Source organism: Schistocerca piceifrons, chromosome 2 (genome assembly GCF_021461385.2).
Source record: "Schistocerca piceifrons isolate TAMUIC-IGC-003096 chromosome 2, iqSchPice1.1, whole genome shotgun sequence".
NCBI lineage: Eukaryota > Metazoa > Arthropoda > Insecta > Orthoptera > Acrididae > Schistocerca > Schistocerca piceifrons.
Genome location: NC_060139.1, coordinates 742,502,452 through 742,525,872, shown reverse-complemented (window position 1 = coordinate 742,525,872; position 23,421 = coordinate 742,502,452). Strand labels below are relative to the sequence as shown.

General features: G+C 41.8%; 1 protein-coding gene across 1 annotated transcript in view; it reads left to right on the top strand.

The window, feature by feature from the left end:
• The first annotated feature begins 8,475 nt into the window (after positions 1-8,475).
• LOC124777652 (Krueppel-like factor 16) overlaps positions 8,476-23,421 on the top strand; it is a 164,467-nt gene continuing 149,521 nt past the window's right edge. Inside the window, exon 1 of the mRNA XM_047253132.1 lies at positions 8,476-8,568. The gene's annotated coding sequence lies outside the window, so the exon portion shown is untranslated. The remainder of the gene's footprint in view (positions 8,569-23,421) is intronic.

Sequence of the window (23,421 nt, the reverse complement as noted above, 5' to 3'; positions counted from 1 at the left end):
GCACACAAGAGGTGCCGAAGCTACTAATAAAAACGGCTCCAAACGCAGGTTATGCACTGAGTCGAAATGAACTCGGACGGCAGCATCGATACACTATTCCACGCTGCTTCCACACTAAGCCAGAGTTTACCAGTCGCAGTGGCTGACGAGTGGTGGTGTACCAGTATCTTAGGAATTCGTGATCAGATGTTTTCAGTGGATGAGAGATCTGGAGACCGTCTAGCGCTGGCCAACAGTCAATCGATGTAGGTCAGGACAGCACAGGCAACGCACGACCTTGCGCTATGTTGTTGACAGGAAATGTCACAGAGACCTTAAAGGAAGGATGCAGCCACCGGCCCTAATATTCCAGTAATCTAACGCTTGCTGTCCAGATAAGTGGTTATGTGAGTCAGAGGTGATCGTGTTGTGTGTCCAGTGGCACCCCACGACATCACGCCGGGTGCTGGAACCATATGACAGCGTCGAACGCAGTCTGGCAACATTTATTCGCCTCGGAACCTCTACACAAGGATACGTCCATCGTTATGCTCTACCTAGAAGTGGAACTCGCCTGAAAAGACAGAGATAGTCCGGTGCTTCTCCAGTGTCCAATGTTGTCACTGGGGGCACTACTGTCGCTACACTACTCTCTACTAACACGTCAAGGAAAGCTACATTGGTCGCCGTGTTAACAGTCCGTGACGTTCCAGACGTCGTCACACCATAAGTGTGGATCTTGTCCTGCTGCACACAAGTAGATTTTGTGTCTCAAGGTACGTGAAATGGCTGTATAATCCTTCAAAGCCGAGCGAACAAGAACTCAGTCCTCTTGCGCGCTAGTCGCATGGCGCCGCCGAGATCCTGCATGGCGTTGGATGTGGTCCTCCTGAACTACAATTTCTTATTCGTAAGACGATCAATGTGAGGAAGAAAATCGTTGAACGAGAAGACTTCTCCTGTAGCACCACATTTCAGTAGCTTCTCGTCCAAATTTCACTTGCATGCGGGACTACTTTCCATACCAATTTCTCCAGAAAATCCTTTCTAACATATTTTATACTTGACGTTAAAAAATTATCTTTCTAAACAATGCTTTCTTCCTGATTGCCAGTCTTCATTCCATATTCTCTGTGCTTTAGCCATAGTCAGTAATTTTGGTGTGAGTAAAATATTCCGGACGTAAAACAGTTCCCCATTCAGATCTTCGTAAGCGGACAACTCTATGAGATGTCGTCGTCACGAAAAACTAAACTGGCTTTTTACGTGTCGAGGGTAGAATGTTATAACCCTTAGTCGACCGGGTAGACTAGAGAATTTAAAAAGGGAGATGGATAGGTTGAAGTCAGAGAATTAGTGAAGTATGATGGCAGGAAGAACAGGATTCCTGGTCATCAGTACACGGTTATAAATACAAAATCAAACAGGAGCAAAGTCGGATTAGATCCAATAAAGAATTTTTTATTACTTATTTTTTCGTGGCAAAGCATCAAACTTCAGCATGCAAGATACATACATATTCATAATAACAACATTTATGTCCTAATTGCTAATTCAAAAAAAGTATTGAAGACAATGTTACACCTTACAGATCATAAGCTGCATTGGTATACTGCATTGGTATACAATAAAGGAATGTTAAACAAAAGAAATAAAGACAAAAGATGAAGATTTAAGCAATATTAGCTCAGTATTCGACAATCACAGCAGCTTAAGTCCTCGAGGGCATCAGGACATCGATGGTACATCTTGCAGCATATATTCTACGTTTGTATAAATTCTCCGTAGTTTGTGGAACTCCACACTCACAAAGGGCTGATGATGTCGGATAACTCCATTTCTGCACATTGTCTTTTGACCTTGCAAACCTTGTTCCGAGAATGTTCAAAGTTTCCCACACAGACCATTCTTAAGTGAAACCAGCAGCTAGATTTTCCGATTGTGTTATCCAGTGGTATTCAGACCTTATTTTCAACGTAGACTGGAACAAGTCTGTTGGAAAATGTTACCTACTGTCGTTATGAAACTTTTCCTAGACATCTGACGTGAAGGAGGAGGATGTTGACCCTATAATGGATGTTTATCGGAGGTAGATACCTTATACCTTTCTCTACATGCAGCTATCTGGAGGAGCAGTTCCAGCTAAATGGTAGAATTTATCCTGTGGAGTACGTTTCAGCCAGCCTGTAATTATTCTACATGACTCATTAAGAGCGATATCCACTTGTTTAGCGTGAGCAGAATTATACCAAACATAAATAACCTGCAGCATAAATTAAATTTAAAGCTGTACTTTTAACATTTTTGTTGCTACACACCAGGATGTTCCCGTAGTTTTGCACAATATGATGTTTCTTGCAGATACGGCTTGTTTTACATTCAGACAGTGCTGCCTGGAAGTCAATGTTCGGTCAAGAGTGCCACCGAGATATTCGGGCTGGAAACTGTGCTTCAGCTGCACTCCTCTCCAAGTCACTCGAACTTTCCTGAGAGCCAGTCTGTTCCTCAGATGGAATATGCACACTTGTGTTCTGCCGAGGTTTGGTTTTAAATGACTCTTACAGTAGTATTTATCTGATTCCTCCAAAGTAGCGTTAAGATTTAGGCCCACCTGTTCAAAGGCCTCACTTTTGGAATAGAGGACGAGACTATCAGCATACGTGAAACTTCGTGTGGTGTTAGGCAGTCGCTGATCGTTCGTATAAATATTAAATAACAGAGGAGCCAAAACACCGTCCTGTGGCAACACGTTCTTTTGGAGCCTCCGTCGTCAGTACCGACCTTAAAATTCTAGGAAAAATCTTTATATTGAAGGAGATCTTAATTATTCGTGCAAACTGGTAATCTTTAGTTCTTCCGTATATTCTGTGGAGTAAGATTTTATGGTTAATTGTGTCGTAAGCTGTTGTTCGATAAATGCTATCCCAGTGAGCATTCTCGCCTCAAAGCCGTCTTCAGTATACTGGGTTACATTTAACAGCAGAGCTGTACAGTTCTTACCCTGTCTAAATCCAGCTTGCTGCCCAATTAAAAGTGGTTTTAACTGCTTCTAAGAGTCTATTTTGGACCGCTCGTTCAAAGATCTTGTAGAGATGACATATAAGCGAGGTTGGTCTGTAACTTCTTGAGCCGTTAACTTGCTTGCCTGGTTTCAGAATGGTAACTACAGGAGCCTCCCTCCGTAACTCTGAGACCTGACAATTGCTGAGACAATTGTTGAAGAAACGTAGGAGACAGTCATGCCTTTCTAGACCAAAATGATTTATTTGTTGGACTCTCATATCGTCTAAGCCAGCAGCTTTACCACTTTAGCTACTGATATTGCCCACTCGAGTTCTTGAATAATCAGAGGGACTAAGAACATAGGAATACCGGTAAGCTGCAAAGAACATCAAAGCGAACGCATTATCGTAGTCAAGATAGAAACGAAACCAACACCTACCACAGGGGTACAAGTTAATGTTAATGTTAATCAAAGAAATTATTTGGACAGTTAAGGAAGATTAAAATTTAATTGTAATGCGGGACTGGATTTCAATGGTAGAGCAAGTAAGAGAAGGAAAAGTAGCAGGAGAACATGGATAGGGGAAAGAAATGAAACGAGAACCCGCTTGGTACATTTTGGACAGAGCATAATTAATCATTGGCTTGTACGCTGAAGAATCCTGGAGATAACTAAAGGTTTCAGACATAGATTTTGAAACTAGATTGTCAAACGTAAAACGTTTGCAGGTGGAGATGTGGACTCCGACCGTAATTTATTGGTTGTAAACTGCAGATTAAAACTGAAGAAATTGCAGAAAGGTAGGAAATTAAGGAAATGGAACCTGAATCAATTGAAAGAATCAGACGTTGTTGAGAATTTCAAAGGGAGCTTTAGGTAATGTTAAATTGAAGTAGGGGAAAGAAACGTAGGTAATAGGAGATGGATAGTTAGCTTTGAGAGGTGACATAGGGAAGATCGTAGAGGGTCATGTAGGCAAACAGAAATTGGTTGATGTATACTGAGTTTAACCGAAGGCTAAAATATAAAAGTGGCGTAAAAGAAGCAGAAAGAAAGGAATACAAACACTTAAAAAAATGAGAGCGACAGAGAGTGAAAAATGATTAAGCAGATGGGATCAGAGGGCAAGTACAAGGCTGTAGAATGTATAAGTATATGATGAAAGGCTCCCAAGATGCCGTAAAATTAAGATTCATTAAAAAAACAAAAACTGAAACACCGAGTAACCAGAGGGTTGGCAAAGAAGTTAATTATGAATGCGCGGTAAGGCGGAGACAAACGAAAACGTTTTCTCATTGAATTTGTTCTACTGATTATTGTTTTAGGCAGACACAGTCTGACTCTCGTATGTAGAAGGACGATCAGGATGTGCGATTTTACAAATCATGTATTGCGATCTCGATGTATTATATGCGTGAGTGAATAATATACTGTTAAAGAACTGTATCAAGCATTTTATTTATTGAAGTAAGTGAAGAGGAAAATTACAGGAGGAGGATTTTCGTGATCACGACAAACGCCGGTGTCCCTGGAGTCCTCCGCCGCCTGCAGCTTCAACAAAAATGTAAGGAAGTCCGATGCCCAAAAGAATACCAATAAGCGCAGAACATTTTAACAACGCAATCATATTCAATTATATAAAATTATAATTTATTAAAAAATCTTTTTTTATATTACAAGAAGTATGTGTAATTAGGGGGAAGATTGATGTCGCTTGTAGGAAAATTGAAGAGACGTTTGGGGAAAGGAGAAGCAAATGTCTGAATATCAGAAGCTCACATAGTAAGCCAGAACTACTCAAAGATGGAAGAAATATACAGATGGACTATACAAGGGAAATGGACTTGAAGATAACATTGTAGAAAACGAAGATGAAGTTTGTAGAAATCAAAACAGTCCATGACTACAAATACTTGTATTACTTAATGACCGTTTTCGAGCGTTATGGCCATCAGCAGAGCGATCTCTCGATGTTAAAAAAAGAAACACACAAAATTTATAGCAATTTTTGGGTTCGCCACATAATATAAAAGTATGTTATATGAGGAAGCCAGTCGTGGCTATAAATTTTATTTGCCTCTTTATTAGCGTCAAGAAGACAGATTAATCTGATGATGATCATAACGATCGAAACCGGTCATTAAATACTACAAATATTTGCGAGCATAGACTGTTTTGGCTTCTACATATTGTCAAACGAGAACCGCAGTTATCTTCCTCATGAAGAAGAAGTGAATGAAGATGAGATGGGAGATATGATAATGCGTAATGCGAGCAGGATTTGACAAAGCACTGAAAGACATAAGTGAAAACAACGCCCCTGGAGTACACGACATTCCCTCAGAATTACTGAAATTCTTGGGGGAGCAACTATCCCGACTTTTTTGCAAGGCATATGAGTCAGGCGAAATATTCAGACTTCAAGAGGACCGTAACAATTTTCGTTCCAAAAAAGTGTGTGTTTATCCTTCAGAATATTACAGAAGTATCAGTTTAATAAGGCAGAGCTGAAAAATACTGACAACAATTATTTACAGAAGAACGGAAAGACTGGTAGAATGCGACCTCGGAGTACGTCAGTATGGGCTCTGGAGAAATGTAGGAACGCGCGAGGCAGTACTGGCCCTGCTATTTCAACCTGGATCTGCGAGGTTAAAGTAAAGAAGACCTAAATTTGAAGCTTTAGGGGATGTGTTTGACAATGATGACTCGAATAGACTACTTGAAATTCCTAATATTTTGGAAACAAACAAGGAAAACTCTCTTCTGTTCACTTTGGGAAATCAAATCCTGAGTCTGCAATCCAGCATTAGTTTTTTTGCCATCGTATTCAGTCAGTTAAGTCGCGCGATACCTTTCAATAGGGGACATTCCATTTTTTTCTCCATATTTCTGTAGTACGATAGTGTGTTCCTGCAATGAGCTCGTCAACGACTTGCGTTAAGGCAGGTGCTGCTCCGCCATAGAGCTCTGCTAGGCGCTGTGTGGAACATTAGCACTCAGTTGTTCAAGTTTTCTATAAATGCGTCCCCGAAGATGTTCCTTTCTTATTTGTTTCTTTACTCGTTTTTTAATTATCCGTAACTGCACAGCTATGTAGCCAACTACCGTTTTTTTTAAACAAGTTTATTTACTACAAAATTGTTTGATGCGTTTGCAGCGAGTTTCCGATACATCGCTTTCTTCTTGATTCATTACATAGTGTCACTCAAAATAACACAAACACTTAAACTTTATTATTTTTTCTTTGAAAAGTGAAGACAAAATTTTGTGTTGAGGATGTTTAAAGTAACTGACAATCGTCTGGTATTCGTTTTAAGTTTTATGGAGTCCATGATTGGAGAGGAATAAGTAACAGAAACTAAGGATGTAGATATTGGATAAAGACAATCCATTAACGAGTAAATGACTGAAAAAGGTTTCTTCTTCTGACATCAGCATAGAATTAAATGTACTCTTACGTTGCATAGCGGTAGGCACCGTGTCGGTCTTGTGCTGTCAGGATTTTCTTGGCAGTTAAACCCCGTTGCTCAGCGGGGTTATCTTGAAACTGAGAACAGGAAACAGGAGTTTAGCTAAAAACAAAAGGGAATAGTTGTACTCCTTTTGAGTCCTAATTACGTATTTATTTTTTTAACAGAACGCAGCAGTGGTAGATAAACGTTAATTCACCACTTACAAAAGCAGACCCAATAGCGAAGTACGCGATAAACTATGAGAATTTTTACAAAAACAGTAATCTTCTTCAACAGTTCAGTTATTCATGGAGCTAAGAGACAGAGAGAGAGAAAGAGAGTGTAGGGTTGCATTATTGAACAGGACTGACGTGTTAGCTGCTTCTATTGTCGAGGTACTAAGTTGCGTAAATTTTAAGCATGCAAGATTAACTCAGATCGATCGCGTCACACGAATACATTATAACAATATGCTATCCAATTAAATCTAAGAGTACTGATGATGAATTTCCAACTCTCCGGAACTCAAGCCAAGACGAGTTCTATCAAGGTCTATCACGAAGTCTTTCTTAAGCGGTTCACGACCAGCTGGACTACCGAAGTGTGACGTAGTGGCATCTAGAAATCTGGACAAACTTTGATTCTTCCAGATGCTGAGCTCTGAAAATAATCACAGGTTGTCGAGAAACCTTACATGTACAATCCGATCACTGTTACTCTTGTGCCAATTTGAGTAGTTTGACTGATAAATCGGTGACGTTCAACGGAAAACAGAAAATGCGACTAGACCTGTTAGATTTTTAACACTGCTTCTTCTTAACCGCCAGAATTTCTCTCTGGTCTGATATTCCTACGGATTAATGTTTACCGGTTCACAAAAATTGCGAACTTTCTTTTCTGTCGTCATAATTTAATCATTATTATATGGTGCAATTATCATTAAGAAAAAATAGTGAAATATACGCGGGTAGTTTAAGAATATAATTGCTTATTGGCCTCTTCTCTCTTTCTTACGGAGCAAGTGTACTTGTATATCGCTAAAGCAAATTTTAGGAACTGCCAATGACAAAGTTATGAATTAATAAAGATATTTCATCGGCGTCATAGCGTCATCCTTTAATGTGTGTACTACAAGCAGAGGTCTCAGCGATACAAAAATGCCGAATGGCATTACATCAAACTGAAACAAAAACGAAGAATTACTGGGAAGAAATCGATGATTTTGAAGCTGAGAGTCGTTGGTGAAACCTGTTCTAACAGCTCAAGTGATACAGTGAAAGTAAAGGTATGAGTTCGTTTCCTGGTCTCACGATTCTAATCTGTCAGGTCGGTTAAGATCAGTGAACACTTTTCAAAAAGCTATCCACCAAGCAAAGAAATTCTGAACACTGAAGTTCCGAGTACGCTGAACGTTTCGAGACTAACCAAGCGTAGTCTTTAACCACTACGAGCGTAGCATTACCACTGAAGCCGATGCTTCATTTCCAGATCTCAAGAGAAGTCATCATCGGCTGTAGCCGAGTAAAAGCAAAATATCTAAGCACACACTCGGATCCTCTGAAAAGTGTTCCACAGGCGTCCGTCAAGCATATGCCAAAAATCTTAGCACAATAAAGGATATAAATTTAAGTTCTCTGCATTACTCCTAATTTCATCTGAGCAAACGAAACTGAATCGATTTAAGCCTCGCCACTGAAAAGAGACGCTAACTATATGTAGCAAACGCGGCACTTGATTTTCAAAAAGACGCGTTTATTAGCTTTAGGACATTAGGAACAGTAGGTTCATTTCGTCGTGTGCAGCTATCGCATCTGTCTGTACGTATATCAGTGACACGCAAGATTGCTTGGCGACGGTTGGCCCGTACTATCACACAACCACGTGCTTCCCACATGTCCGCGCTACTCTATCGGACGTTTGAGTTCTGCACGCAGTGCTACGAAGCAGAGAAACATCAACACAATGCGCGGACGGTCGACGTTGTACCACACCAGTATCACGATACAACGAGATTTACTTCCGCTCCATCCACGTCTGGATCGTGGGCAGAATGACTCCTTACGTGTCTGCTCCAGCTATTGTAAATATTTTCTTTTTTACCTTCGCAGCCTGAGAGGGAGCGGTATAAAGGTACTGGTTACTATTCGTAGATTCCGCTTTGAAAATTGGTTCCTCCAGTTCTCTAAGTTTGTTTCTGTTAATATCATGTCATGAAATTTAAGATTTTTCAGCATTTCCTTGATAGAACCATGACGAACTGGTAAAGCAACAACTTGCGGGTATATTTCCTTTCGTTAATAGTCGTACGTGCCTGAAAATGAAGCTGCAGTGGGCTTTGAAAACAGTTGCAAATAAAGTATACAACGAACAAAGCTCAGTGGAAATTAGTATGAAAGCTGGCTGTGTGCTCTAAAACAAAACACAAAACAGAAGAAACACGCTCACTTTAGAAGTGGATAAAGCGCAACGGACCACTTTGCAAGTCCTGAACGGAACAACAAGATGTATGGATTACCGCTATGTCTGGGATTCATTGGTCTTGAGAAATGTTTTGATTTAGTTTCAACAAAATTTATTCCAACGGCACTCTAAGACTTAGGTAGTGGTTCAACCGAAGAAGGAACACATTTTTAAATGGAAGACATCTATCTGAGTTTTGGTGCTGACGATGAATAAGTTAGTAATTATGCTTCAAAATCAGTTATGATGAAAGTAAATTAATGTACACCCAACATATCGAAACAAAAATAGTAGAAACAACGAGTAGTCTTGAAAAATTAAGTTACACATTATTATGGAAGGCCAAGTAACTTTAATTGAATGCTGTACTACACCTCAGAGTGATGCGGATACATGACACTATTTTTCAACATAATCGTCAAGTCTCCGTAAACAGCTATGGAGGAATTCTACCAGTCGTTCAGAGTCTTCTCCTTGGTTACGGAGCCATTCGAGAACCGCTGTGTGAACGTTACTCATCGTAGCAAAGTCTGCGACTGCCGCGAGTCAGTACCCTGATTGACTGGACACTGTCATGCACGATCCACGACGACGGCCTTCCAATGTGATCAGCATCGCGGTCAAAATGTTGGTATAATTTTACTACGGTTGGGTGTGATTGAAATTTCACGGTGAATGTATGTGAAACTTACATGTTTTACTCCCAAGGATCTTACCATACAGTGTTCTCCAACTTTGGAATACGTTTCCAATTGCAGCGCCATTCCTCTCACACACTATGATGCGCTTTCCGAAGCTTCCTCGTAACAACGAAGTCACAGAATTGATGTGTGACATTTTGTATTTGGGGCAGTTGATGAAACAGGAAAAGGAATAAACAGCCAAGTAAAAATGGCCTCAATGTTTTTGTTAAACTAAATAAGGTTTGCGAAACTAAGCTTCCGACGTGTCTGAAAATGGAAATTTACTAACAATGTGTGTTCCTAGTCTTGATTTATGAAAGTTAGATTTGAACTTTTTTGAGGCGAAAACCATTGAAAAACTGCGGGCTGTGCAGGAAGCAATGGAGATAAGCGTATTGGGTATTACTAGCAGAGGCAGAAAAACAAATAAATTAATCATGTAACATGCTGGATTGGAAGATGTAATTACGACCGTAATGTAAACTAATTGAAATCGTCGGATCTACCCACGCTAATGGATGGTAGATGGTCGAAAAAAGTTGTTGCGTTCTCTGTTATTCTTGACACTCCTAGTGGCAACTTGTGTTATGTATTTTGACCGGTGATGTCAACCTGTTCAAACCCTCTGGGGAAACTCTGTATCTGCACAGTGTGCTCTTACATGGACAGCCCGCACCTGTATTCATGGCAGGCAGGTATTTTGGAGTCTCGGAGACGCCGCAGTGAGCGAACGAGTCTCTCACATGAGCAGTGTAATGAACGGGCGCGCATCACGTAGCTGTGGTGGCTGACTAGTTCTTTCATCGTAAAACTCGTCCCAGAAGGCTAAACAGTCAAACAAATGAGCTTGACTTTCTCTTAAGAAGGAATGGAAACTTGTATGAACTCTCTGACTGTTTTCCAACTTCCCGTGGCGGCTCGCTCAGAGTCGATTTCCGCGTATAGGATCGGCTGTCGAACGAGGGAGCTGGGTGACGCTCGGCCGAAGCGAGTGAGATGGGTCCCAGAAAGGTGGTCGACGGTCGGTGGAGTGGAGTCCTCTCACACAAGGCAGGTTGGGAAGGCGCGCGCTGGGCCGCACAGTACGGCGGTTGCAGCCGTGTTTTGCTGTGGAGTAGGCAGTGGATTGGATTGGTGGTTGTCTTTATCTTGCTGCCTCGGCTTTGTCGCGCGTTGCTTTACCCGCAGTTGTCTTAGTTTTTTTTCGCCTTTCCCCATGGTTGTTTTTGGGCACACTTGAAGATAAAGATTTCTACTTTTCGGAAACCGGGTATTATACATTGGTATACTCTTAATCCGTGCTTCGAGGTCGCTTCTCCCTCGTTGGTGTCTTGCCGGTTTTGTGAGAAAGAAAGTGATTACTGTATTGTTGTGAGGCGTTTGCACCCATATATATTTATAAATAAATGTTTTGTGTAGTATTGCTTATTACTCTTCGTAGTGACTAACACGGATTATTTACAGACGATTGGAAAGACTGACAGAAACTGACCTCAGGGAAGATCAGTTTGGATTCCGTAGAAACGTTAGAACACGTGAGGCAATATTGACCCTACAACTTATCTTAGAAAATAGATTAAGGAAAGGCAAACGTACGTTTCTAGCATTTGTAGACTTAGAGAAAGCTTTTGACAGTGTTGACTGGAATACTTCCTTTCAAATTCTGAAGGTGGCAGGGGTCAAATACAGGGAACAAACGGCTATTTACCTATACACAATTTGTACACAAAACAGATGGCAGTTATAAGAGTCGAGGGGCATGAAAGGGAAGCAGTGGTTGGGAAGGGAGTGAGACAGGGTTGTAGCATATCCCTGATGTTATTCAATCTGTATATTGAGCAAGCAGTAAAGGAAACAAAAAAAAGTTTTAAGTAAGAATTGAAATCCATATAGAAGAAATAAAAATTTTGAGGTTTCCTGATGACATTATAATTCTGGCAGAGACAGCAAAGAACCTGGAAGAGCAGTTGAACGGAATGGACAGTGTCTCGAAAGGAGCATATAAGATGAACATCAACAAAATCAAAACGAGGACAATAGAATGTAGTCGAATTAAATCAGGTGATGCTGAGGGAATTACATGAGGAAATGACATATTTAAAGCAGTGGATGAGTTTTGCTCTTTGGGAAGCAAAATAACTGATGATGGTCAAAGTAGAGAGGATATAAAATGTAGACTGACAATGGCAAGGAAAGCATTTCTGAAGAAGAGAAATTTTTTAACATCGAGTATAGATTTAAGTGTTAGGAAGTCTTTTCTGAAAGTATTTGTATGGAGTGTTGCCATGTATGGAAGTGAAACATGGACGATAAATAGTTTAGGCAAGAAGAGGATAGAGGCTTTCGAACTGGGGTGCTACAGAAGAATGCTGAAGATTAGATGGACAGATCACTTAACTAATGAGGAGGTACTGACTAGAATTGGGGAGAAGAGGACTTTCTTGCACAACTTTACTATAAGAAGGAATCGGTTGGCGGGACATGTTCTGAGGAGCAAGGGATCACCAATTTAGTATTGGAGGGCAGCGTGGAGGGTAAAAATCGTAGGAGACCAAGAGATGAATACACTAAGCAGATTCAGAAGGATGTAGGTTGCAGTAGGCACTTCGAGAAGAAGAAGCTTGCACAGGATAGGGTAGAATGGAGAGCTGCATCAGACCAGTCTCTGGAATGAAGACCACAACTACAACAACAGTGAGCACCTTGAGTGACCTCTTAAAGGACTGTTACATTGCGTAAGAAACAGCTCCTTGTCATATTGAATGTAAATTTCACGCTGTGGCTCGCCTGATGCATTTTAGTGTTTTAGTGTTGCGTGTGGAGCTCCGTTTAGACTAAGTATGTGCTGTGTAGCCCTGCTCTTGTGCCAGTTGACGTTCTGGACGTGTTATTTTGCCTGTGTATGCTGGCGAGAGCGGAACGAACTTAAAGTCAGGGGCAAATTTGCTACTCTTCCCAGTATTTATACCCTACTCAATTTCAATGTATGATATGGCCCCCCTGTTTGTAGTTTTAAGGTTTTATGGAGTTACTTTTAATTCTTAATTACTAAAAAAGGCAATTATTTGGAATTGCCATTCATGTTTTGCTGTGCCGTTCGTGCCAAAAATATTTAAGAGATTATGATATTTTTTGTTAGTTAGTCGATACATGCCACTAAAATCCCTAAACTGAAGACGCATATGTACTTAGGCCGATTTGTTTGGTATCCTTGTTAGCTCAGCCGTAAGCATTATGCACTAAATGTTGTTCAGCGTCACCGTAAAAAGACCCTAACCGTAAAATCTGTATTATCGCTCCTTGCGGCTTATATGGGTAATTGTTCGTAATCAAAATTTGCATATAGGCTACTGAGTGCCTCAAGTGGGCAAATGGTATTTGTATCTCAACTAATAAGTCTATGTGTACTTCAGGTGCGTTTGCCATATTTGCTACCCAAAGAACTTGGTAAAGTTTGGTCGGCCGCGTGTTTGAACGGGCCGGGCCTCGCAGCCGACTGAGAGAGTAAGACTGCCTTCCAGAGTGATCGGTCGGTTACCCCGGCGCCCTGATATCCGGACAGACAACCCACACATTGGAGCTGTGAGCCAGTGTGGATAACGGTCGCAAGGGGTCTCCATTCTGTAATTAATTCCTAATGCTCCTAAGTGAAGGCTCCTACAAAGAAGTACGTTTCATTAAATTTGAAATCTTGACTAACTGCCTAATCTGTGTGTCCATGTTAATTGTATTTTTTTTGTTTTTAATTGAGCCTTGGCCCTTGAAAGCTTTGGAGGATTGGCAGCCCAGCTAATTGTTATTAAGGCCCTTTTAAATTATTTCAGTTTTTTGGTCTGTGATATTTATTTCCACAATTTGCTTGTTGGTGTAATAAAGTTGTATTTGTATTTTAGGTACAATGGTGAATGTAGTTGGAAAGAAAACCCTTGGAGTCCAGTCCTTTCATTATGGTCCTTTACCGAGTTATTTGTTGCCTGAATTTCCCCACTTCATACAATGTATCTCTAACTGTTTAGCATTTATTTGCTAATTATTGGCGTCGTCCAAAAAATTGTGCCGTAGGGACGTAAACGAGAGGAAAATATTATTACCTGCAAACAACTATAGGAACATATACAGGAACCACTGAGCTACTCCCTGACATATTCAACAACGTAACAGATACATATCGTACCGTTGCATCCTTTTATATGTTTCTGTGTTGTATGTGTCTGTCTGTGGCGTTTTGCAGAGACTCGCCCATATCAACATATTTTCACGGATAAGGAATTAATTTGTTACTACAGTCAGTTGCTGTGTGGGTTCGAGAGATCTTGCGATATTCGTCGGATCGTGGTTGTACTACGCTCTTAGGGTGACAATGCAAGGGCTAGGCATCTTCAAGGGCGGCAGAGTAGGAGAACTGGACGGATCATCTGAAAAGTGATAACATGTCATTACGACCAGGACGCAATTTTACGTCCTACGGGCGGCCTAACTATGCAGGCGGATCCCTCGGTAACGCCAGTTTACTCCCTTCTATTTTCTCTGCAGTTTTTCAGAATCCTACGGCTGCGTTTACAATGGCACCGACGACGTTCGTCAGACGCCGTCGCCAAAGCTTACCCAATAGCATTGGCCGACAGCTTGGTCATGACGGGATCGAGGAGGTTAGGTTGGAATCTGTTTTATGCATAAAGTAGGTTACATTTTAACCTCCAAGGATTTCACGATGTCTCTGTAACAATATTCTTCGCGGTCAGTATTACTTCAGATAGAGTGTTGCTTTTAATAAAGAAGATCAATAGCATTACAGTGTCTTTTAGTGCACTAACACAGCTCCAAAATTCGGTATAGAATAAATTAAAAATTTCGTAGTACAGGTATTTTAGGTGCTAGAGTGAAAATATTAGATTTTAAATTAGTATTTAGAACTTCGTAAATAACATCGAACAAATCACACAAAAATTTTTAAACTGTACACTCCAGAACGTGGTATAGGCTTAATTATTAGAAAGATGTAATCGACATGTGTCAAATATCAGTGTCACTTCTAGTTTTACTTGAACTAGAACTGCTTCTTTAATGTGAGTATCGGCTTTTTTAATAGATCTCGAGTCACACCTCGACAAATAGGGGCCTATTCGAAATATGTTTTGCTGAATTTATTTAACGTTGTGCAAGAATACGTCAATTAACGTTCAATAACTGTCATTCAGTATATGTGTGAAAGACAATCAAAAGTGAAAGCCCATACATACACTACATTTGCAAACAACTTCATGTAACAGAATTATCAGCCCATAACAGAAAGTGTGTCATGATCAGATTGCTCACAAAACTAAAATGCAAGAATCTGCTGGCTTTGATGTATCGGAAGAGAGAGATGTGGTAAAATCTTATAGGAGGTTCTATTACAGGATGGCTATCGCGATGTGTTTCATAAACGCCAGTGTGGTATAGCATCGCATTTGTAAAATGGGACCTGCCATAGTGTACAAAACAGCAAGGTCCTCGTGAATTATAGCTTGTTGTTGTCTAACATAAAATGATTGTGTTGTTTTTCCGACATGTGAACAAATGGTGTGAAAGGTTGTATTCTGTAATGTTACTTCAAGTGTCTGAAATGTTTGTAATTCACATGTGCATGAAAGTTTATTTACAGGCAGTATTTGAACACAGGAGTTGCTCTCAGGTCATGTAATTTGTCCGTCAAGCTGAGACAAAATGCTTAACATATCTACATCCACACTCCGCAAGCCACCTGAAAGGCCGCTGGACCTGATGGGATACCAGTTCGATTTTACACAGAGTACGCGAAGGAACTTGCCCCTCTTCTTGCAGCGGTGTACCGTAGGTCTCTAGAAGAGCGTAGCGTTCCAAAGGATTGGAAAAGGGCACAGGTCATCCCCCTTTTTCAAGAAGGGACGTCGAACAGATGTGCAGAACTATACACCTATATCTCTATCGTCGATCAGTTGTAGAATTTTGGAACACGTATTATGTTCGAGTATAATGACTTTTCTGGAGACTAGAAATCTACTCTGTAGGAATCAGCATGGGTTTTGAAAAAGACGGTCGTGTGAAACCCAGCTGGCGCTATTCGTCCACGAGACTCAGATGGCCATAGACACGGGTTCACAGGTAGATGCCGTGTTTCTTGACTTCCGCAAGGCGTTCGATACAGTTCCCCACAGACGTTTAATGAACAAAGTAAGAGCATATGGACTATCAGACCAATTGTGTGATTGGATTGAAGAGTTCCTAGATAACAGAGCGCAGCATGTCATTCTCAATGGAGAGAAGTCTTCCGAAGTAAGAGTGATTTCAGGTGTGCCGCAGGGGAGTGTCGTAGGACCGTTGCTATTCACAATATACATAAATGACCTTGTGGATGACATCGGAAGTTCACTGACGCTTTTTGCAGATGATGCTGTGGTGTATCGAGATGTTGTAACAATGGAAAATTGTTCTGAAATGCAGGAGGATCTGCAGCGAATTGACGCATGGTGCAGGGAATGGCAATTCAATCTCAATGTAGACAAGTGTAATGTGCTACGAATACATAGAAAGATAGATCCCTTATCATTTAGCTACAAAATAGCAGGTCAGCCACTGGAAGCAGTTAATTCCATAAATTATCTGGGAGTACGCATTAGGAGTGATTTAAAATGGAATGACCATATAAAGTTGATCGTCGGTAAACCAGGTGCCAGACTGAGATTCATTGGAAGAATCCTAAGGAAATGCAATCCGAAAACAAAGGAAGTAGGTTACAGTACGCTTGTTCGCCCACTGCTTGAATACTGCTCAGCAGTGTGGGATCCGTACCAGATAGGGTTGATAGAAGAGATAGAGAAGATCCAACGGAGAGCAGCGCGCTTCGTTACAGGATCGTTTAGTAATCGCGAAAGCGTTACGGAGATGATAAACTCCAGTGGAAGACTGCAGGAGAGACGCTCAGTAGCTCGGTACGGGCTTTTGTTGAAGTTTCGAGAACATACCTTCACCGAAGAGTCAAGCAGTATATTGCTCCCTCCTACGTATATCTCGCGAAGAGACCATGAGGATAAAATCAGAGAGATTAGAGCCCACACAGAAGCATACCGACAATCCCTCTTTCCACGAACAATACGAGACTGGAATAGAAGGGAGAACCGATAGAGGTACTCAGGGTACCCTCCGCCACACACCGTCATGTGGCTTGCGGAGTATGGATGTAGATGTAGATGTAGAGGTGATACCGCTATTAACCAGGTTGTCCCAATGTTTCGGCTTAACGGTGGATGCGGGGTGTCCCAGGAGAAAAGGTCAATAGTCAGCGATATGACTGCAACCCTTATTTACAGGAAAAAACTTCTACATCTACATCTACGTCCATACTCCTCAAGCCACATGACGGTGTGTGGCGGAGGGTACCTTCAGTACCTCTATCGATTCTCCGTTCTATTCTAGTCTCGTACTGTTCGTGAAAAGAAGGATTGTCGGTATGCTTCTGTGTGGGCTCTAATCTCTCTGATTTTATCCTCATAGTCTCTTCGCGACATATACGTAGGAGGGAGCAATATACTGCTTGACTCCTCGGTGAAGGTATGTTCTCAAAACTTCAACAAAAGCGTCTCTCCTGCAGAGACTTCCACTGGAGTTTATCATCTCCGTAACGCTTTCGCGATTACTAAATGATCCTGTAACGAAGCGTGCTGCTCTCCGTTGGATCTTCTCTATCTCTTCTATCAACCCTATCTGGTACGGATCCCACACTGCTGAGCAGTATTCAAGCAGCGGGCGAACAAGTGTACTGTAACCTACTTCCCTTGTTTTCGGATTGCATTTCATTAGGATTCTTCCAATGAATCCCAGTCTGGCATCTGCTTTACCGACGATCAACTTTATATGGTCATTCCATTTTAAATCACTCCTAATGCGTACTCCCAGATAATTTATGGAATTAACTGCTTCCAGTTGCTGACCTGCTATATTGTAGCTAAATGATAAGGGATCTTTCTTTCTATGTATTCGCAGCACATTACACTTGTCTACATTGAGATTCAATTGCCATTTCCTGCACCATGCGTCAATTCGCTGCAGATCATCCTGCATTTCAGTACAATTTTCCATTGTTACAACCTCTCGATATACCACAGCATCATCTGCAAAAAGCCTCAGTGAACTTCCGATGTCATCCACAAGGTCATTTATGTATATTGTGAATAGCAACGGTCCTACGACACTCCCCTGCGGCACACCTGAAATCACTCTTACCTCGGAAGACTTCTTTCCATTGAGGATGACATGCTGCGTTCTGTTATCTAGGAACTCTTCAATCCAATCACACAATTGGTCTGGTAGTCCATATGCTCTTACTTTGTTCATTAAACGACTGTGGGGAACTGTATCGAACGCCTTGCGGAAGTCAAGAAACACGGCATCTACCTGTGAACCCGTGTCTATGGCCATCTGAGTCTCGTGGACGAATAGCGCCAGCTGGGTTTCACACGAGCGTCTTTTTCAAAACCCATGCTGATTCCTACAGAGTAGATTTCTAGTCTCCAGAAAAGTCATTATACTCGAACATAATACGTGTTCCAAAATTCTACAACTGATCGACGTTAGAGATATAGGTCCATAGTTCTGCACATCTGTTCCACGTCCCTTCTTGAAAACGGGGATGACCTGTGCCCTTTTCCAATTCTTTGGAACGTTATGTTCTTCTAGAGAACTACGGTACACCGCTGCAAGAAGGGGGGCAAGTTCCTTCGCGTACTCTGTGTAAAATCGAACTGGTATCCCATCAAGTCCAGCGGCCTTTCCTCTTTTGAGCGATTTTAATTGTTTCTCTACCCCTCTGTCGTCTGTTTCGATATCTACCATTTTGTCATCTGTGCGACAATCTAGAGAAGGAACTACAGTGCAGTCTTCCTCTGTGAAACAGCTTTGGAAAAAGACATTTAGTATTTCGGCCTTTTGTCTGTCATCCTCTGTTTCGGTATCATTTTGATCACAGTGTCTGAACATTTTTTTTTGATCCACCTACCGCTTTGGCATAAGACCAAAATTTCTTATGATTTTCTGCCAAGACAGTACATAGAACTTTACTTTCGGATTCATTGAACGCCTCTCGCATAACCCTCCTCACACTGCATTTCGCTTCGCGTAATTTTTGTTTGTCTGCAAGGCGTTGGCTATGTTTATGTTTGCTGTGAAGTTCCCTTTGCTTCCGCAGCAGTTTTCTAACTCGGTTGTTGTACCACGGTGGCTCTTTTCCATCTCTTACGATCTTGCTTGGCACATTCTCATCCAATGCATATTGTACGATGTTTTTGAACTTTGTCCACTGATGCTCAACACTATCTGTACTTGAGACAAAACTTTTGTGTTGAGCCGTCAGATACTCTGAAATCTGCTTTTTGTCACTTTTGCTAAACAGAAAAATCTTCCCACCTTTTTTAGTATTTCTATTTTCGGCTGAAATCGTCGATGCATTAACCGCTTCATGATCGCTGATTCCCTGTTCTGTGATAACTGTTTCAAATAGTTCAGGTCTGTTTGTCACCAGAAGGTCTAATATGTTATCGCCACGAGTCGGTTCTCTGTTTAACTGCTCAAGGTAGTTTTCAGATAAAGCACTTAAAAAAGTTTCACTGGATTCTTTGTCCCTGCCACCTTTTATGAACGTTTGAGTCTCCCAGTCTATATCCGGCAAATTAAAATCTCCACCCAGAACTATAACATGGTGGGGAAATCTACTCGAAATATTTTCCAAATTATCCTTCAGGTGCTCAGCCACAACAGCTGCTGAGCCAGGGGGCCTATAGATACATCCAATTACCATGTCTAAGCCTGCTTTAACCATGACCTTCACCCAAATTATTTCACATTTCGGATCTCCGTCAATTTCCTTCGATACTATTGCACTTCTTATCGCTATAAACACGCCTCCCCCTTCACTGTCCAGCCTGTCTCTGCGGTATACATTCCAATCTGAGTTTAGGATTTCATTACTGTTTACGTCTGGTTTCAGCCAACTTTCTGTCCCTAGTACTATGTGGGCATTGTGACCGTTTATTAATGAGAGCAGTTCTGGGACCTTTCTATAGACACTCCTGCGGTTTACTATTAGCACATTGATATTGTTGTTCCCTGTTGCATTTTGCCTACTCCTACCTTGCCGCGTCTCAGGAGGCATCTTGTCGGGCCTATGGAGGGAATTCTGTAACCTATAAAACCCACATGTGCACTCCACATGTACTCCGCTACCCTTGTAGCCGCTTCCTGCGTGTAGTGCACGCCTGACCTATTCAGGGGGACCCTACATTTCTTCACCCGATAGCGGAGGTATAGAAATTTGCACCCCAGATCTCCGCAGAATCGTCTGAGCCTCTGGTTTAAGCCTTCTACTCGACTCCAAACCAGAGGACCGCGATCGGTTCTGGGAACGATACTACAAATAGTTAGCTCAGATTCCACCCCGCGAGCGAGGCTTTCCTCCTTCGCCAACTCCGCCAACCGCCTGTACGAACTGAGGATGACGTCAGAACCCAGACGGCAGGAGTCATTGGTGCCGATATGAGCAAAAATTTGCAGTCGGGTGCACCCAGTGCTCTCTATCGCCGCCGGCAGGGCCTCCTCCACATCTCGGATGAGACCCCCCGGCAAGCAGACAGAGTGAACACTGGCCTTCTTCCCCGACCTTTCCGCTATTTCCCTAAGGGGCTCCATCACCCGCCTAACGCTGGAGCTCCCAATAACTAATAAACCCCTCCCCCCGTGTGCCTGCTCGGACCTTGCTGAAGGAATGGCCACATGTCCACTGACAGGCAGAGCGGGCGATGCCACACGGCCATTCTCCACATTGACCCTCCGCCTCGTGCGCCGCGAACGCCGCTGAACCCGCCACTCCCCTTGGGGAGAGGGTGGCCCAACCGCGCCCGGTACCCGCGAAGGTGTCTCGACAGCAGGGACAGTGGTTGAAGCATGTAACACCTGGGGTGTACCATGCGACGGACCAGACTCCCCACTGCCGCTACACTCCGAGGCAGCAGCCTGTAGACGGCTGACCGCGGCCGTCAACACGTTCAGCTGTTCGCGAACAGTGGCCAGCTACTCCTGCGTCCTTACACAGCAGTCACACGTCCCATCCATCCTAAGAAATCAATTTACTGTAGAGAGTTAGTCAACTGCTAATTCACTAAAGGCGGCTGATAGTTGACTAAACTGTGGTTACTAGACACTTCTTGTAGAAAACAATGAAAATAGCACTACCTGTCTCTGGACTGTATTGAAAACAAACACTAGCACTACTGGCACTATGGTTGACTAAAGGGACTCTCTCTGACTGTATTCAAAACAAACACGAAATCTATGGAACACTGTTACTAGCACTTGACAATTAAAGCTTCCTAAAAGCAAAAACACACGGAAGAAGAAGTGACAAGTAAGAAAAATACAGTTAATACTTAAATTAACGTAGCTCGCTGCACAGCAGAAGCGACGCAGACGGCAGTTACGACGTTTTCTTTGGAGTTTACATTCTCGTTTTATCTTTACTCCAATGACGGTTTCAAAACAAGGACATTCTGTGGTGATCAGTAGTTTTCGCAGCAAAATAGTGGAATATTTTTTCCTGATTTTATGCAGGGTGGAGGTTTCCAGACTGCGAGTTTCCGATTTGCATCACTCGTTGAGTCTCATCTAGGTAAGAGGCGAGTGTTACTATACTTTTCGTGATCTTCCTATCCAAAATGCAAGCATGTAGATCATCGAGATTAAGGAAATTCTTTTGATTTTTTTAGTAGACTGGTGTACAGGACACGCAAATATCCTCATATAAAATCAAACAAAGAATGAGTATGCCAGCAATATGACCATATTCATACGGGAAAAATATGAAAAAATGACATAAAATCGATAAAAATCGAGGAAAACTGGTATAATTACAATAAATTGATGTGAAATACGTAAAATTGAGGGAAATGCGACGAAATATGTAATATCACCGAAAAAACTTGCAAAATTACTTTAATTAACTGAGAATACATGAAACTAGTTGAAAAATACCATGAAATGCGGCGAATGACGCTCAATACCGAGAAAAGCTTACAAATAATGCTCTGGCTGTATTCTGTTTTAACCCTCCCCCTTCCCCTGCAAACTACGTAGTTTTCGAAACGCATACTTCATTAGAGGTGACATAAGTATTACACAGAGGCGCTATTTTAAAGCAGACGGGACATATGTATCCCAATCTATAACTGTGTTCTCACACATGCAGTCGGATATAGATATTACTGAATTACAGTTATTTCTCACAAGCATTGTTATTCCTTAAGTAGTAAGGAGAAGAATCAATGCGTTAATCAGCTTAAGCCATTCCCTAAAGTGTTCTGAAGGAGACTGGACCGATGCTACATATCCCACCTGTAATAGTGTGAGGGATGGTGTTCTCCAGAGACGGAATTAGGATGAAATAGCTGTATTATCCTGCACATGAGCAAAAGTACCTAATATCAGACCTTTGTGCAAGAGGAATGCTGCCAGAGCCGTGGTGACGCTACTGTAAACAGCAATAAGACTGTTACGTCTCTTTTGGCTACTGATCAAGGTGTTTACTCCCTCGTAAGAAGTTGTTGCTTCTTCATTTTCATTTTCGTGCAACAGGGCGTGAGTGGTATCTGAATGTATTAGCTATCAAAAATATTAATGTTGGTTTTTCCTCGCCATATTTCCTAGTGAGTCATAGCCACATCTGAGAAAACCGATACTACAACTAATAGTAAGCACGAACTGATGCAGGAAATGTGATTGAGTGTACCTACGTTTCTGAGTTAAAAACACATATAAAATCCATTAATTTAATAAGAGATAGAAAGGCAGTACCCTGATTTCGTTCTAGTTGGTTTGTAAGCAGCTCGAGCGGCAGATATACGCTGATGATGCCTTACTAGGACACCAGAGTAGTGTAGAAGGAAGTAGTTTTATCATTATAAACTTTGACACGATAGTGACTAGGGTAGGAAACTTGCAGGGTAGTTGCATGACTGATTTTGGACAAATATATCCTGAATTAGAGTATTAAAAGCGTTCCATTCCGCACGACTAATACTTCGGAAACCATATGGCTTTAATGATATAGCATTTTTAGACAGTAGAATAATACTTGGGAATTGATTTACGTGAAATGTTTCAAACTCCATCCGTCTGGAGTTCCATCATGTATAAACCACAAGTTTCTTCTTAGCCGTCTGTTATATAACAACACAACGCTCTTATGGCTGCTATGCACCGATAAGAAGTGCTACTCTCCTCGACATATGGAGAGATCTTGTGCATTTGGATTAATGCCGTGGATAAGACTGGTGTGGAACAGTCTTCGCTGAACAGCAATTACAGGCACAACTCGCCCTGTTCCTTCACGTGACGTGAAACATAGTGGATATAGGACCCTCACACTCCTGGTCAGTTGCAGATTAAATTGACGAGCGTATTGTAGGGAGGGTTGGTCAAGGACAATGTGGGAGGGATCTGTCAGTCTTGGACTTTACGGTACGAATGAAAAAATACTCTGTGATGTTAATCTGCACAGGGAAAGATGGCCAGTCGTAATCGTAAATTCTGCACTATGACTGATGTGCTAGGAATATGTAGGTAACATAATTGCATCGGTGTAGGACGCCATCTGGTACACTTTGGTGCATAGGGCCGAATGGACATACTGCACAGTCATCTGCATTTGCAGTCTAATATATGGCACTTGAAAAGCAGTGGAGGGGTGATTTAGCGATCACACATAAATTGGTAAGCATTCTGCCGTGTCACTGGCTAGCGTTGAAATTACGGAACAACTGGTATATTTAGATGTATA